At 41.7% G+C, this 17,091-nt stretch overlaps 1 long non-coding RNA gene across 1 annotated transcript in view; it reads right to left on the bottom strand.

Moving 5' to 3' along the window:
* Window positions 1–17,091, bottom strand: part of LOC145532072 (uncharacterized) — a 318,302-nt gene that overhangs the window by 194,108 nt on the left and 107,103 nt on the right. The window contains exons 4-5 of the long non-coding RNA XR_014072964.1: window positions 8,143–8,239; window positions 587–744 (exon numbers count right to left, since the gene is read on the bottom strand). This is a non-coding gene — a long non-coding RNA (uncharacterized LOC145532072). The remainder of the gene's footprint in view (window positions 1–586; window positions 745–8,142; window positions 8,240–17,091) is intronic.

Here is a 17,091-nt window from a genome sequence, read left to right as displayed (position 1 = left end):
TAGGCTAGGCTCAGCTATGATGTTAAGCAGGTCAGGTGTATCAAATGTACTTTCAATTTACAGTGTTTTCAACTTATGATGGATTTATCTGGATGTAACTCCATCATAAGTCAAGGATACTAACATATACATGTGGAATCTAGAAATATGGTACAGATGAACCTATTTCCAAGACAGGAATAGAGATGTAGACATAGACAACAGACATGTGGCCCCGGGGGCAGGGAAGGGGGAGTGAATTGGGAGATTAGAATTGACATATACACTACCATGTGTAAAATAAATAGCTAGTGGGAAGCTGCTCTAAAGCACAGGAAGCTGAGCTCAGTGCTCTGTGATGACCTAGAGGGGTGGGGTGAGGAGGTGGGATGTGGTGGAAGGAAGGTCCAAGAGGGAGGGGATATCTGTATGAATATGGCTGATTCACTTCATTGTACAGCAGAAATTAACACAATCTTGTAAAGCAATAATATTCCAATAATTTTTTTAAAGTCTAGATTGATGCAGAAAAATCCACGATAAGGCAAATATCAAAATTTTACATAAAGACAGAATCTGACCCCATATTTGCAAGACTCAGCCTCACCTCTTTCATCCTAGTCTTGGTCCTGCCAAAGATGAATACACAGCAGGAATCTACCACAATCACCAGGATGAGGGACCAAGGGAGACCGGGTGTCACTGAAGTCCAGGACAAAAGGGCTCTGTCCCATAGGACCTGGGGCCACAGAGGAGACACCGCTGCTGCAGAGATGCCATGCAAGGCAAAGGGAGAGAGAAATATTGAGTTTACCAGTTTGTTCATTCCATTTTTTCTGTACCAACTTATGGGAAGTCTGAACACCCATTTTGGCCAACCCAAAACAAGGCTTATCTCTTCCTCTTGCCTGCCTGTCTCCCATCACCACCTTCCATTGGCCAAACTCAGCTGTAACTCTGCTGACATGGGAGTCTGGGAACCATGGTGTGCAGGGGGAGGACAAAGGATGGGTTTGCAGCCAAATAAGCCCAGGGCGGCCCAGGTGCCTCCTTCGGTTCTTCTCCCATCAAAGGGCTCAGAAATATGAGGACAGGGTCTCCCTGAGCCTGATTTCTGGAAATTAGGAAGGAAAATGGGCTTATGTATTTGAAATTGCTATCAAGATGATGACAGACGCTGGTGACTGGCAACATATTCTGAAGGTTTTGTAGTATCTATGTCATTTCCTATGTGATTATCCATATTATAATGCAGGCACATTTCTACAAATAATGGGTAATGACAGGGACAAGAAAAAGACCACTCCCACCCTCGGGGGGTGTTCATGAAGCTACCAAATCAGAACTGTTCCAAACTGAGCCCCTTCCAGGAAACTAGAGAGAGATACATAAAGAGAGGGTGCACCAGCCGTATAGACTCCTCAGATGCTGTTCTTAGACCTTTCAGCTCTCAGAGGGAGGTGGTGACAAGCAGGAAGTGGGAATTGGCCAACTAGGGCAGAATTTCCTATTTGGCAGTTGTGCTGGTCAGGAAGGTGGGATTGGAGGTCAAACGGGTTGAAAACATGATTCTTTCCTCAAATGCAATATGTGACCTCGGGCACATGGCTGAGCCCCCCTCAGCCTCCTCCAGTGTATCAGTAGAATGAGGATAATCACTGAACTTGGTTCAAATAAATGGCTGCTGTGTGGAAAGAATGAAAGTATATGGGTGATAGCAATGCCAGCTCAAAGCAAATACTCAACAACTGGAAACTGATACTGTCTTCATCATTAGGATTATCATTGAGTCAAAGACAGGGATGGAGGTCCCACTGTAGAAGGTAATACAATAGTTCAAAGACCTTTAGGATATGTAGGACAGTATGTTCAGTGATTCATACCAAGTTCAACGATATCAGTTCAGTTCAGTCACTCAGTCATACCTGACTCTTTGTGACCCCACGGATTGCAGCACACCAGGCCTCACTGTCCATCACCAACTCCCGGAGTCTACCCAAACTCATGTCCATTGAGTCGGTGATGCCATCCAACCATCTCATCCTCTGTCATCCCCTTCTCCTCCTGCGTTCAATCTTACCCAGCATCAGGGTATTTTCAAATGGGTCAGCTCTTCACATTAAGTGGCCCAAGTATTGGAGTTTCAGCTTCAACATCAGTCCTTCCAACAAACACCCAGGACTGATCTCCTTTAGGATGGACTGGTTGCATCTCCTTGCAGTCCAAGGGACTCTCAAGAGTCTTCTCCAACACCACAGTTCAAAAGCATCAATTCTTCAGCACTCAGCTTTTTTTACAGTCCAACTCTCACATCCATACATAACTACTGGAAAAACCATAGCCTTGACTAGACGGACCTTTGTTGGCAAAGTAATGTCTCTGCTTTTTAATATGCTGTCTGGATTGGTCATAATTTTCCTTCCAAGGAGTAAGCGTCTTTTAATTTCATGGCTGCAGTCAACATCTGCAGTGATTTTGCAGCCCAAGAAAATAAAGCCACTCATTGTTTCCACTGTTTCCCCATCTATTTCCCATGAAGTGATGGGACCAGATGCCATGATCTTAGTTTTCTGAATGTTGAGCTTTAAGCCAACTTTTTCACTCTCCTCTTTCACTTTCATCAAGAGGCTCTTTAGTTCTTCTTCACTTTCTGCCATGAGGGTGGTGTCATCTGCACATTTGAGGTTATTGATATTTCTTTCAGCAATCTTGATTCCAGCTTGCGCTTCATCCAGCCCAGTGTTGATCATGATGTACTCTGCATATAAGTTAAATAAGCAGGGTGACAATATATAGCCTTGACGCACTCCTTTTCCTATTTGGAACCAGGCTGTTGTTCAGTGTCCAGTTCTAACTGTTGCTTCCTGACCTGCATACAGGTTTTTCAAGAGGCAGGTCAGGTGGTCTGGTATTCCCATCTCTTTCAGAATTTTCCACAGTTTATTTTGGTCCACACAGTCAAAGGCTTTGGCATATTCAGTAAAGCAGAAATAGATGTTTTTCTGGAACTCTCTTGCTTTTTTGATGATCCAGTGGATACTGGCAATTTGATCTCTGGTTCCTCTGCCTTTTCTAAAACCAGCTTGAACATCTGGAAGTTTACAGTTCTCGTTTTGCTGAAGCCTGTCTTGGAGAATTTTGAGCATTACTTTACTAGCTGAGTGCAATTGTCCAGTAGTTTGAGCATTGTTTTGGCATTGCCTTTCTTAGGGACTGGAATGAAAACTGACCTTTTCCAGTCCTGTGGCCACTGCTGAGTTTTCCAGATTTGCTGGCATATCGAGTGCAGCACTTTCACAGCATCATCTTTCAGGATTTGAAATAGCTCAACTGGAATTCCATCACCTCCACTAGCTCTGTTCGTAGTTATGCTTTCTAAGGCCCACTTGACTTCACATTCCAGGATGTCTGGCTCTAGCTGAGTGATCACACCATCGTGATTATCTAGGTTGTGAAGATCTTTTTTGTACAGTTCTTCTGTGTATTCTTGCCACCTCTTCTTAATATCTTCTGCTTCTGTTAGGTTCCATACCATTTCTGTCCTTTATTGAGCCCATCTTTGCATGAAATGTTCCCTTGGTATCTCTCATTTTCTTGAAGAGATCTCTAGTCTTTTCCATTCTATTGTTTTCCTCTATTTCTTTGCACTGATCACTGAGGAAGGCTTTCTTATTTCTCTTTGCTCTTCTTTGGAACTCTGCATTCAAATGGGTATATCATTCCTTTTCTCCTTTGCTTTTTGCTTCTCTTCTTTTCACAGCTATTTGTAAGGTCTCCTCAGACAGCCATTTTGATTTTTTTGCATTTCTTTTTCTTGGGAGATAGTTCAACAGTATAGTGAGTTTCATAGACAGAGAAGGGTTTCAGTTTCTCTCAGGTAGTATTACTCAGACATAGATGTAGACACAGGTGTTCTTATAGATGTAGGTGAAGATGTATGTGTCAAGTAGATATAGGCGTAGATCATAGGTAGATACACATATGGCTATACTTTATATAATAAAATGCATACTTTAAGGAATCATGCTAAGTGTTCAACAAAACTAGATCTAAAATCAGTTACGTGTTACTCTCACACACAACTATGACCAATTCTCTCTTCAAATTCAGTACTCATTGAGAAAACACTAGTGCCAGGCACCATAGTAGGCATTACAGGTGAGGGATACAAACAAGAATAAGACATGGTTGCTACTCTCAATAGCCCCCTAATCTTTGTAGGAAACAGATATTTACAAAACTATTTTGCCCTATGACAGTGAGTGACTAAATTCAACTTTGAATTCTTCCTGGAAAAAGCAGCATTGGTGCTAGTCTTATTCAATAAACTCATGAAAAGAGAAAAATGTAGCCTAGGATTCAAAGAGCATGTCACCTTCCTTTCTGTGGGGAGAATGGAGCTGTCTGGCCCTGGAAACACTTTCCTTCCATTTGTGTTAAGAGTGTTACCAGCGTTTTTCTCTTAGCAGGAGGTGGGTGCCTACAAAGCTGTCACTAACTAATGTTTTCAAGGTTCGACCATGGTGTAGCATGCATCAGTACTTCTTCCTTTATGTGCTTGAATAACATTCCATTGTATGGAATTTTTATCCATTTTATTTATTCATTCATCTGTTGATGGACATTTGAGTTGTTTTCCCCTTTGCGCTATTATGAATAATGCTGCTATGAAATTCATATATAAGCTTTTGTTTGAACACCTGTTTTTAATTGTTTTTGGTATTTTTCTGGGAATGGAATCGATGGGTCATGTTGTCATTCTATGTATAACTTTTTGAGCAACCATCTGATACATCCTTAACCACCAGAAGAACAGAGTTTCTCCTTCCAGAAAGATCCATAAAAGTACTGGAATCAAGCCTCATTGGCCCATATTGGGTCACATGTCCATCCCTGAACCGATCAGGGTGGGCAGGAACAAGGAAAACTATGACTGATGAAGGTATATCTACCTCTGCACTAAAGAAAGCTCTCTACCCAAGCCACATGGACTGAGATGGGGGAATAGATGGTTTTATTTCAAAGGGAAATGAGAAGAGTGTTAAGTAGTGAAGAGGAGGGGAAAGATACTGGAAGACAAAAAGAAGTGTCCACCGCCTCACAAAGGAAGCAACAAAATAACTGCTTTTGATTGTAATGTGGGAATGTGTCATGGATATTTCTTGAGCACTTCATGTACATCAGGCACTATCACAAATGTTTCACCCAGAGAATATGTAACCTCATGGCACAGATGAAGAAAATGAGGCTCAGAAAAGTTAACTTGCCAAAGATCCACTGTTAGAAAGTGGGTGAGCTGGAATTTGAATCTTTCCAATGCCAAAGCTCCTGTCCTTCCCTATATACCTTGCTGGTACTTCACTGGGTAGAAGGCATCAGGCATGAAATAATCTGGATGACCTCTTAGTAAAGGATGAATATCTTAATATTCACCACACTAGGTATCAAAATTTGCATCTCCATGTGCACAAATATACTTACACATATTTCCCAGTGGTTTGAGAATGAACATGACCCTCTGTCTCTCATCACACAACACAGAAAGACAAGTAAAACATGGCCTTCTTTTTCCTCCTTAAAATTAAAGACAATGTTTCTTACTAACTAATGGATCTCTTAAAAATGGACACAATTCCACTTGGGAGCACCCTTCATTGCACAATGGAGTTTCTGATCTCTTCAAAGAAAGTGGAAATTAAATTTCATCACCAAGGCTTCTCAGGTACATCAGAAGAGAAACTTTAGCTGTTAAGCCATATTCTTTCTCTTATACATCAAAACATTTTTTCCCTGAAGCATTTAAATTTACTCAATCCCAAAGAATTGTTTTCCTGAAATGGCAGGGATGTTTCTGTACTCTGGTTAAGATCTCTTTCCTCTTGTTAACATGGTACCTTGTCTCCCTCCTCTGTCTGAGCTGGGAACAAGAAGAAACCTTTACAATGACAGTCTCATAATAGAACTGCAATTTTTCTGCACATTACATCTCAGGGGATCATTGTCATTTGTCTCCTGCAAATGACAATCCAGCTTCTCTGGGTCCCCTGGATGCTTGGGGAGAAATGCTACAGCACAGCTTGTCTCCAATGATGCTTTATAATTATAGCAGAAATACAGTGCTAATAGAGCTGTCTGGCTAAAGAGGTGCATGAGCCCTTCTGTATCCACACCAGCACCCAGCGGCTTGAAAGCATATCTGATGCTTTTTCATTCTGCTCACATTTTGTGTACATACATACAAATAAGACTCAAGTCTGGTCATTCACGAATATGAGTCTCCAGGAAAAAAAAGTCAGCCTGTTTATTCCCCACTAGACATTTGATAGCTCCCTACCTCTGTATTTTTTTCTGTGCTCTTTACTTTTTTCTGAAATACCCCCTCCTTATCTACACTCAGACGAATACAACCTTCCATTGTCTCCTGAGACCACTGCAGCTTACAATGATTTCACCCTCCAGTGGCGTTTGACTGTACCTTCCAGTCAGCAATTAATCATGAACTTCTTTGTGACACTGCCTGTATTCTGCAACTCAACTGCTTTAAACTGTTCACATTTACTGTCAGGGTCCTGGGCTTAGTTTTAATATTATCCTGAATTAAAGGAAAATGGATGGTTAGAGGACAAACCAATGGATTAAGAGGGCTAGAATTCTCCCATTCCCGTACACTTATCACTCCTCCTCCTCCACGACACTGCTCTATTTTCTATACATCAGTGGAAGCTCGAATTACATCAATACAGACATCAAGAGTTTTTGAGGGTACTGAGAATGATTCCATGAATTCTGAGGTGCTGAGCCAAGCAACAAGTGAATAAAGGTCAATTAATAATAAAAATAGTGGATAGGAGACATTAACCTTGTTTGAAGATAAAGGCTTTACCTGACTTAGACAAAGTATAACCTCGTTTCTAGGTGGCTGTCCATGGTTCTGAAAGGTCTACTGCCATGGACAACTTACCCCATCATCGTCTTGCCCCTCAGCTCCCTAACTGCACTTACTGTTGAACCCTTACTTAGCCTGACTTCAACTAAATTGTCTTCTGAACCATCGGTGTCCCAAATCAACAGTCCTGGGGAGCGATGGTAGTTTAAAGAATAGACTCTGGAGTCAGACTGCTCGTCTTTGAAGCTCAGATCCAATCCACCATATAAAGGAAGCTATTTGCCATCATTTGTCAATTTGGGACAGTAGTACTATGTACTTCATGAGGTTGCTGAGATAATTAAATGAGAAATTCTCTGCAGAAAGCTGAGCAGAATCCCTGACACAAAATAAGTTCTCAGCCTTTTATTGTGATGGTTATGTCTTAGCTCTTTAGCTACATGTAAGGTATTCAAAAAAAAGAACTGAATCTTTTCCTTTATGATACCCTCTAGTGGCTACAAAGTAATAGAATGGGTAGAAGCTTTGAAGTAATTCAGACTAAGTCCGATCTGGTTCCACAACATACTAGCTACATGATATTAAGCAATTTACTTAAATCTCCTTACCTTAGCTTCCTTTTCCTAATTTATAAAGTGGAGTAAATTATATCTATTTTTTCAGAGATGCAAGTATTCTAGACGATGTACATAGTTAAACTAAAATGTATGTGAAATAAATAGTGATCATTGTGTTTATGGCTACATATTTGAGAGGACTGTAAACAATTTTATTGTTTATGCTCAACTATCAACAATAGTCTGTAAGAGTCAGGAGTGTATACTAAGGAAAAACAGTAACTGTTTAATGCTTTCTCTTGGGAAGCCCATTTCTCTGGGAAGCTTCTATGACATTTCTTTGTATGGTGGATCAATTATTTAAGACATTATTTAAGACAGTTAAAGCTTTGGTCATCAACTCAGTTTTTTTTACAAAGAAAGGAATTTCATGTAAGGAACTTCTGATGTTACCTCTTCATCATTAACCTGGCTGTGTAACATGGGTAACATAGGTTTAAATGAGACTTAAGAAAGACTATAAGTGATTCTGTATCAGAAAAGACTACCTTTCTACTTGTGGATCAGGTGCTATCACTGTATTCAATGCCCAGCATACTGAAATGAAGTACTCTAGGTCATTAACATAGTTTTGGAGAAAACCTGGAGACCTTCAAAAATGCATTCATTAATTACAACTCCTAGAATCATTCCTGTACAGAAAAACCATTCTCGAGGTACCTTCTCTAGGAGACAGTCCTTTGGAGGGTGAAGGAACCTCCAAAGGAGGTTAATTTGTCGCTGCAAGTCACAGCACCAGCTGTGTGTTAACTGGGACCTGATGAAAAATGGTGAGAAAAATCAGGACAAAATGTCATCTCTCCTTTGTAGGCTATCTGCCAAGTGCAGATGCTTCTGATTCAATGCACAATATTATTTTACCAACTAGGGAACACCCCCTTCCATTTAACAAGATTGATCTAAAAAAAAATAAACTTCAGACATGTTTTTAAAGAGGTAAGGCTTCAGACAGAGTTCCTGCTGGTCATTCTGCTCCCCTAAAAAATCACTCTTTCCCTCGGCCTGTGGGAAGCATGACACTGTTGTCTGCCCAGTCTGTTTAGCCCTCAGAGTCTTTGCCCTGCCCATAAGTAGAACTTACCAACCTAAGGCTTCAAATGCCTGATAAACCAGGGAATTAAAACTTACCATATCAGGAGGTTGTCCCCCAAAATATCTTCTGCTACTTTCACTACTCTGAGAGTAGCTGCAATGCTCCAAAACCTCTTTTCAGAAGGCAATATTAGGCATGCCATCTAATATGTCACCAAATATCAGAACTTATTTCTAAATTCCACAGTGGTTTGGGGAGAAGCAGAAGCCAAAGAACATGGAGGGGGGCACAGTAATGGGGTTGAGTATGGACATGGGTTCACAACTCATCACCACCACATCTTGACTAAGTAACTTACCTCAGCCTCCTCCGTAAAATGGGAATACCAATATCGCCTACCTTAGAGAATTGTAATGGCAACTAAACTATATAATCCATATATAAAGTGACAGGCTCCTCTGTCCATGAGATTTTCCAGGCAAGAATACTGGAGTGGGCAGCCATTCCCTTCTCCAAGGGATCCTCCTGACTCAAGGATTGAACTGTGTCTCCCGCACTGCAGGCACATTCTTTACCACCTGAGCCACCAGGGAAGCCTCATTAAAGTGCTTAACCCACTGTTAAGCATGGTAAATGGTAAACAGGCAATAAATTGTTTATATAACATTTGTGAGTGCATGATATGCCTGACCTCACTGATTATCTCAACCTATGAAGTAGACATGGCAACCCTCTCCCAGTTTGTCACCAAGAACATTAAGACTTACAGAGGAACAGGAATTTGCTTTGGATTCTGCTGCTAAGAACTGGCAAAGCCATGATTCAAACCTAGGTCAGTCTGACCCAGACAATCTTAGCTAATTTAATCAACTTTCATGCAGAAGATCCAGTTCAGTTCAGTCAGTCAGTCATGTCCGACTCTTTGTGACCCCATGAATCGCAGCACACCAGGCCTCCCTGTCCATCACCAACTCCCACAGTTTACCCAAACCCATGTCCATCGAGTCAGTGATGCCATCCAACCATCTCATCCTCTGTCGTCCCCTTCTCCTGCCCCCAATCCTTCTCATCATTAGGGTCTTTTCCAATGAGTCAACTCTTCACATGAGGTGGCCAGAGTATTGGAGTTTCAGCTTCAACATCAGTCCTTCCAATGAACACTCAGAACTGATCTCCTTTAGGATGGACTGGTTGGATCTTTTTGCAGTTCAAGGAACTCTCAAGAGTCTTCTCCAACACCATAGTTCAAAAGCATCAATTCTTCGGCAATCAGCTTTCTTCACCGTCCAACTCTCACATCCATACATGACCACTGGAAAAACCATAGCCTTGACCAGACAGACTTTTGTTGGCAAAGTAATGTCTCTGCTTTTAAGTATGCTATCTAGGTTGGCCATAACCTTCCTTCCAAGGAGTAAGCGTCTTTTAATTTCATGGCTGTAATCACCATCTGCAGTGATTTTGGAGCCCAAAAAACTAAAGTCTGACACTGTTTCCACTGTTTCCCCATCTATTTCCCATGAAGTGATGGGACCAGATGCCATGATCTTAGTTTTCTGAATGTTGAGCTTTAAGCCAACTTTTTCACTCTCCTCTGTCACTTTCATCAAGAGGCTCTTTAGTTCTTCTTCACTTTCTGCCATAAGGGTGGTGTCATCCGCATATCTGAGGTTATTGATATTTCTCCTGGCAATCTTGATTCCAGTTTGTGTTTCTTCCAGCCCAGCGTTTCTCATGATGTACTCTGCATATAAGTTAAATAAGCAGGGTGACAATATACAGCCTTGACGTACTCCTTTTCCTATTTGGAACCAGTCTGTTGTTCCATGTCCAGTTCTAACTGTTGCTTCCTGACCTGCATACAGGTTTCTCAAGAGACAGGTCAGATGGTCTGGTATGGCAATCTCTTCAGAATTTTCCCCAGTTTATTGTGATCCACACAGTCAAAGGCTTTGGCATAGTCAATAAAGCAGAAATAGGTGTTTTTCTGGAACCCTCTTGCTTTTTTGATGATCCAGTGGATATTGGCAATTTGATCTCTGGTTCCTCTGCCTTTTCTAAAACCAGCTTGAACATCTGGAAGTTCTCGGTTCACATATTGCTGAAGCCTGGCTTGGAGAATTTTGAGCATTACTTTACTAGCGGGTGAGATGAGTGCAATTGTGCGGTAGTTTGAGCATTCTTTGGCATTGCCTTTCTTTGGGATTGGAATGAAAACTGACCTTTGCCAGTCCTGTGGCCACTGCTGAGTTTTCCAAATTTGTTGGCATATCGAGAAGACCCAAGCCCTTGGCAATTTCTGACCCTAGTTATATACACCTCACCAAGAGACAGATTTAGTTCAACAGTGAGCCAAGGGGACAACTGCTCTGATTTCCAAACTGCAGAATGAAAACAATTATTATTTTATATAACCACACCCATACAACTAAGTCACCATAGAGCACAAGTGCAAACCTCAACCCATTCAGCAAAGATGCCTCTGGGTTTCTCAAGGTACAAATGTAAAATTGTGTACTTTGTAAAACCAAGATCCTACAGGACAGGGCTTCTCAGAGGACAAGTTCACGTCCCCTTGTTTGCACAGCTCCCAAAAAGGGGAAAAGGAGAGATGAACTTATACTGACTGAGCATTTCTTGAGTGTCAGGCCTTGTGGCAGATGCGCTACAGATTTTATCACTTTATCCACCAAGTAACACTAAGACATAAGGATTCTCAGCTCCTTGTCACTGATGAGTAAACTGCGAGTCAGAGAGGTGAAGTAACTTACCCAAGGCCACTCGGAAGAAAAACCAGCATTAAAATATAGGTTTGATTAGTTATCTGCCCCAAGGACTATAGCCCACCAGGCTCCTCTGTCCAGTATTCAGGCCAGAATACTGGAGTGGAAAGCCATTCCCTTCTCCAGGGGAATCTTCCCAACCCAAGGATCGAACACTGGTCTTATGCATTGCAGGCAGATTCTTTACTATCTGAACCACCAGGGAAGTCCAATAATACTAGAGTAGGCAGTCTATCCCTTCTCCAGAATGTCTTCCTGACCCAGGAATTGAACCAGGGTCTCCTGCATTGCAGGCAGATTCTTTACCAGCTGAGCTACCAAGGAAGCCCTATCTGTTATACATATAGTATCAATAGTGTATGCTGCTGCTAAGTCACCTCAGTCATGTCTGACTCTGTGCGACCCCATAGACGGCAGCCCACCAGGCTCTGCCATCACTGGGATTCTCCAGGCAAGAACACTGGAGTGGGTTGCCGTTTCCTTCTCCAATGCATGCAAGTGAAAAGTGAAAGTGAAGTCGCTCAGTTGTGTCCGACTCTCAGCGACCCCATGGACTGCAGCCTACCAGGCCCCTCTATCCATGGGATTTTCCAGGCAAGAGTACCGGAGTGGGGTGCCATTGCCTTCTCCGATCAATAGTGTATACATACTGTATAGAATAGGGAATTCAACAACGCACTGGGGTGACCTGAATGGGAAAGAAGTCCAAAAGGGAGGGGATTTATGTATATGTATGGGTGATTCATTTTACTATACAGTAGAAACTGACACAGGCTTCCCTGGTGGCTCAGATGGTAAAGAATCTGCCTGCAACACAGGAGATCTGGGTTCTATCCCTGGGTTGGGAAGATCTCCTGGAGAAGGAAATGGCAACCCACTCCAGTATTCTTGCCTGGGAAATCCCATGGACAGAGGAGCCTGGCAGGCTGTAGTTCATGGGGTCGCAAAGAGTCAGACATGACTGAGTGACTAAGCACAGCACAGCACAGCACACAGAAACTAACACAACATTATAAAGAAATTATACTTCAGTAAAAATTAATTGAAAATTAAATTTTAAAAAATTCCCCCAAAATATACCTGTGTCTAAACCAAGTATCGTCTCAGGGACACCATTCACAGCCTGTGATGGGACTGTGCCTCTGCAGACTTCCTGAATACTCCTTCTAGTGTATGCCACTGGACTTTCCCAGAGCCAGCATTCTTTAAGAAAAATTAAATTCACTAGTCAATGGCATTGGTGCCATCACGGAGACCTGGATGGATCTGAAGTCTCAGAAACACAAACCCTTTCCTAGAAACACTGCCTTTGCTTCATGTGTCCTGACTCGAGTTAACAATTCTGAGTAAAGTAAAAGCTTTCTTTTTAAATCCTTATTAAGCAATCCATTCCTCTCTGTAACTCCTGTGTTCTCCCTCTTTCTGAGCCTTGCCTAAATATTAATCCTCTTTCCCTATGATCTCTATGCCCTTCGAAAGTACAGCACTCTGAATATGAGGTTCAATTATTGAAAGGGGGTGTACTATGTAAAAAGTTATACCTGAGGATTTGCCATGCAAAGGACAGACAGATACCACCTAGTAGAACAATGCCTTTTGCAAGAGCTATAGGATTATAGCAAAATTGCATGCCAGGGGAAGATATCAGCACTTTTTGAATAAGCCTGCTTTATGGATTATTAAGTTACCTCTACAATTTTGCCCTGGGATAAAACCTGGCTTGCAAAATACTGTTTTTAAGTTATGCAGCATTTAAGGGCACCAATCAGTCCTTCCTAGCATTCATCACCACACTAAAATCCTTTCCTTTTTTAATTAAAGTACCTTTACTTTTCATATAATGCTGAGGTGACCTCTTCTACATTGGGAGTTTGCAAGCACGCCTGTAGAAAAAAAAGTTAAATTATCAACCGTATAGAGTTTTCCAGGATGTAGAAAGCTGGAAAGAGCTTCACTCCCATCCTAACAACAAGAAAAAGGCAGGAAAAACTTCAAAACCATGATGTCTCTTCAATGCATCTAGAAGTTGAGGTCACAGGGAAGCAAGTAGCTTGAACTTTACAGAAAGGCACCTCCAAGGATCATCTGTGCAAAGTATGGAATGCAGAGACACCTGGCATGGAAGTAAGACAAATTCAGATACATTTTTTTTTTAATTTTCTGGAGGCCAAGTGTGGGCTCAGTTCAGTTCAGTCACTTAATCATGTCCAATTATTTGCAACCCCATGGACTGCAGCACACCAGGCTTCCCTGTCCATCACCAACATCCGAAGCTTGCTCAAACTCATGTACATTGAGTAGGTGATGTCATCCAACCATCTAATTAATCCTCTGTTGTCCCCTTCTCCTCCACCTTCAATCTTTCCCAGCATCAGGGTATTTTCCAATGAGTCAGCTCTTCCCATCAGATGGCCAAAGTATTGGAGGTTCAGCTTCAGCATCAGAACTTCCAGTGAATATTCAGGACTGACTTCCTTTAGGATGGACTGGTTTGATCTCCTTGCTGTCCAAGGGACCCTCAAGAGTCTTCTCCAAGAGTCTTCTCCCAACACCACAGTTCAAAACCATCAGTTCTTCGGTGCTCAGCTTTCTTTATGGTCTAAATCTCACATTCATACATGACTACTGGAAAAACCATAGCTTTGACTAAACGGACCTTTGTTGGCAAAGTAATGTCTCTGCTTTTCAATACGCTGTCTAGGTTGGTCATAGCTTTTCTTCCAATGAGCAAGCATCTTTTCATTTCATAGCTGCACTCACTATCTGCAGTAATTTTGGAGCCCAAGAAAATCAAGTCTCTCACTGTTTCCATTGTTTCCCTATCTATCTGCCATGAAGTGATGGGACCAGATGCCATGATCTTCATTTTCTGAATGTTGAGTTTTAAGCCAGCTATTTCACTCTCCCCTTTAACTTTTATCAAGAGGCTCTTCAGTTCCTCTTCCACTTTCTGCCATAAGGGTGCTGTCATCTGCATATCTGAGATTATTGGTATTTCCCCCTGCAATCTTGATTCTACCTTGTGCTTTATCCAGCCTGGCACTTCGCATGATATACTCTGCATAGAAGTTAAATAAGTAGGGTGACAATATACAGCCTTGACATACTCCTTTCCCAATTTGGAACCAGTCTGTTGTTCCATGTTTGGTTCTAACTGCTGCTTCTTGACCTGCATATAGATTTCTCAGGAGGCAGGTCAGGTGGTCTGGTATTCCCATCTCTTGAAGAATTTGCCACAGTTTGTTGTGATCCACACAGTCAAAGGCTTTGGCATAGTCAATAAAGCAGAAGTAGATGTTTTTCTGGAACTCCCTTGCTTTTTCAGTGATCCAATGGATGTTGGCAATTTGATCTCTGGTTCCTCTGCCTTTTCTAAATCCATCTTGAATATCTGGAAGTTCTTGGTTCATGTACTGTTGAAGTCTCACTTGAAGAATTTTGAGCATTACTTTGCTAGTATATGAGACGAGTGTGATTGTGCAGTAGTTTGAACATTCTTTGGCATTGCCTTTCCTTGGGATTGGAATAAAAACTGACCTTTTCCAGTCCTGTGGCCACTGCTGAGTGTGGGCTAGCATATGATTATTGAATCCCTGAGAGTCACAGGCACGAGGGAAGCTTGTACACATCCCCAAGCTCTTCTCCATTGACCATTGGAGGGTGCTTGAGAGAAAGATCAAATAAAGGGTGAGATACTGAAAAGGTCTTCCTTGATGGTATAGCCCTATTGTTCTGCTAGAGTAAATGCAAAAGCCTTCACCAAGATCCTTCTGCCCAACAGAACGCAAACCTCAGGATGAGGACTTCTCTGGTGGTCCACTGGTTAAGAATCTGCCTTCCAATGCAGAGGATGTGGTTTGATCCCTGGTGGGGGAACTAAGATCCTACCAGTCTCGAGGCAACTAAGCCCGTGCTGCAACTGCTGAACTGGACTGCCACAACTGCAGAGAAGAAGCCCATGTGCCACATCGAAATATCCTGGGAGCTGCAACTAAGTCCCAATGCAGTCAGACAAATGTTTAAGAAAGAAATCCTCAAGACAATGGAAAGTGAAAATGAAGTCACTCAGTCGTGTCCGACTCTTTGCGACCCCATGGACCGTAGCCCACCGGGCTCCTCGGCAAGAGTACTGGAGTGGGTTGCCATTTCCTTCTCCACAGGATGATGGAAGCATAGCAGCAAATCCAAGGCCACAGGTAGAGACCCGCTGCAGCAGGAGAAAAGGCAAAAGTATCTTCTGCCCCTGAGGCAGGGGCATGAAACAAGTCATATAACACTACAGCGATCTGTTCACCATTGTCACAAGGATCCTAAATGCATATGCAAATAACAAAAGAGTTTCTAAATATCTGAAGGAAAAACTGATAAGTCTGAAAGGAGAAATGGATAAATGCAAAAATACACGTGGTGCTTCATGCTGTTGTTGTTCAGTCACTAAGTCGTGTCCCACTCTTTGAGACCTTACGGACCATAGCACTCCAGGCTGTCTGTCCTCCACTGTCTCCCAGGGTTTGCTCAAATTCATGTCTCAGAGCTACTTGATAGGAACATTAGGAAGAAATCAAGTATGGATGTAGTAGTCTTGGACAAGACTATCAACAACCTGACCTAATTTTACATTCATAAAACATTCTACCCAACAACAGAGTATGCATTTTTTTTTAAGTACACATGGAACATTCCCCAAGATAGACCACAGTTCTTCTACAAACAGGTCTACACAGGTTCTTCGGGAAAATAAGAAAGAAGGAAAGACTTTTCAACTCATGCCTTGGGCAACCATCATACTATATCAAATCAGACAAAGAAATTAGAAAAAAAAGAAAGAAGAAAACTCTAAAACTATACTGTCCAATAGAATTTTCTGCTTTGGGGGCAATATGGGCACTATCCAATATGGTAGCCCTGAGCCACATGGGGCTATTGAGCCCTTGAAATATAACTAGTGTAACTTAGGAAATAAATGTTTAATTTTATGTAAGAATTTAATCTATTTATATTTAAATTTATATAGCCCAGTGTCTAGGAATTACTGCACTGTATAGTGCAGCTCTGGACCAATGTCCACAGTGAAAACAGATGCAAATATCCTCAAAAAATAGCAAATGAGATCTAGCAGTGATAGAATGATAAAAAAAAAAAAAATCAGGAATGAATGAATGAATGAATGAATGAGGTATCCCAGGAATACGATCTTGGGAATGCAAAGTTAGTTCACCCTTCAAAAATCAATCAGTGGGACTTGCCTGGTGGCACAGTGGATACGAATTGACCTGCCAGTGGTTCAATCCCTGGTCCAGGAAGACTCCACATGCTGCAGAGCAACTAAACCTGTGTACCACAACTACTGAGCCCCTGTGCCCTAGAGAAATGGTCAAAGATTTCAGCAGTACTTTCCCCCAAAGAAGTTACATAGGTAGCAAATAAGCTTATAAAGATACTCAACTTCATTTTCATTACATAAATTCAAATTAAAGACACATGAAATAATAAAATGAACCCATTAGAATGGCTTTATTAAAAAAAACAAACAAACAAACACCTAACGTGTTCTCATTTGCTTTTGTTAGAAGTGCTAAATGGTATAGACTTAGGAAAACAACTTTGTAATTTCTTGTAAAGTTAAGTATATACCTACAAAACCCAAAGGTCCCACTCCCAGATATTATCCAAGAGAAATAAAAGGTTATGTTCACACAAAACCTATACCTAAGATTGTATAGTGGCTTTACTTATGATTGCTGAAAACTGAAAGCAACCAAGTTAAAGAAGGTGACTCAAAGGGCATTTTAA

This window comes from Giraffa tippelskirchi, chromosome 13, assembly GCF_054371585.1.
Source record: "Giraffa tippelskirchi isolate mGirTip1 chromosome 13, T2T-mGirTip1v1.2.pri, whole genome shotgun sequence".
In the NCBI taxonomy this organism is placed as follows: Eukaryota; Metazoa; Chordata; class Mammalia; order Artiodactyla; family Giraffidae; genus Giraffa; species Giraffa tippelskirchi.
This window is presented reverse-complemented; position numbering and strand designations above follow the sequence as displayed.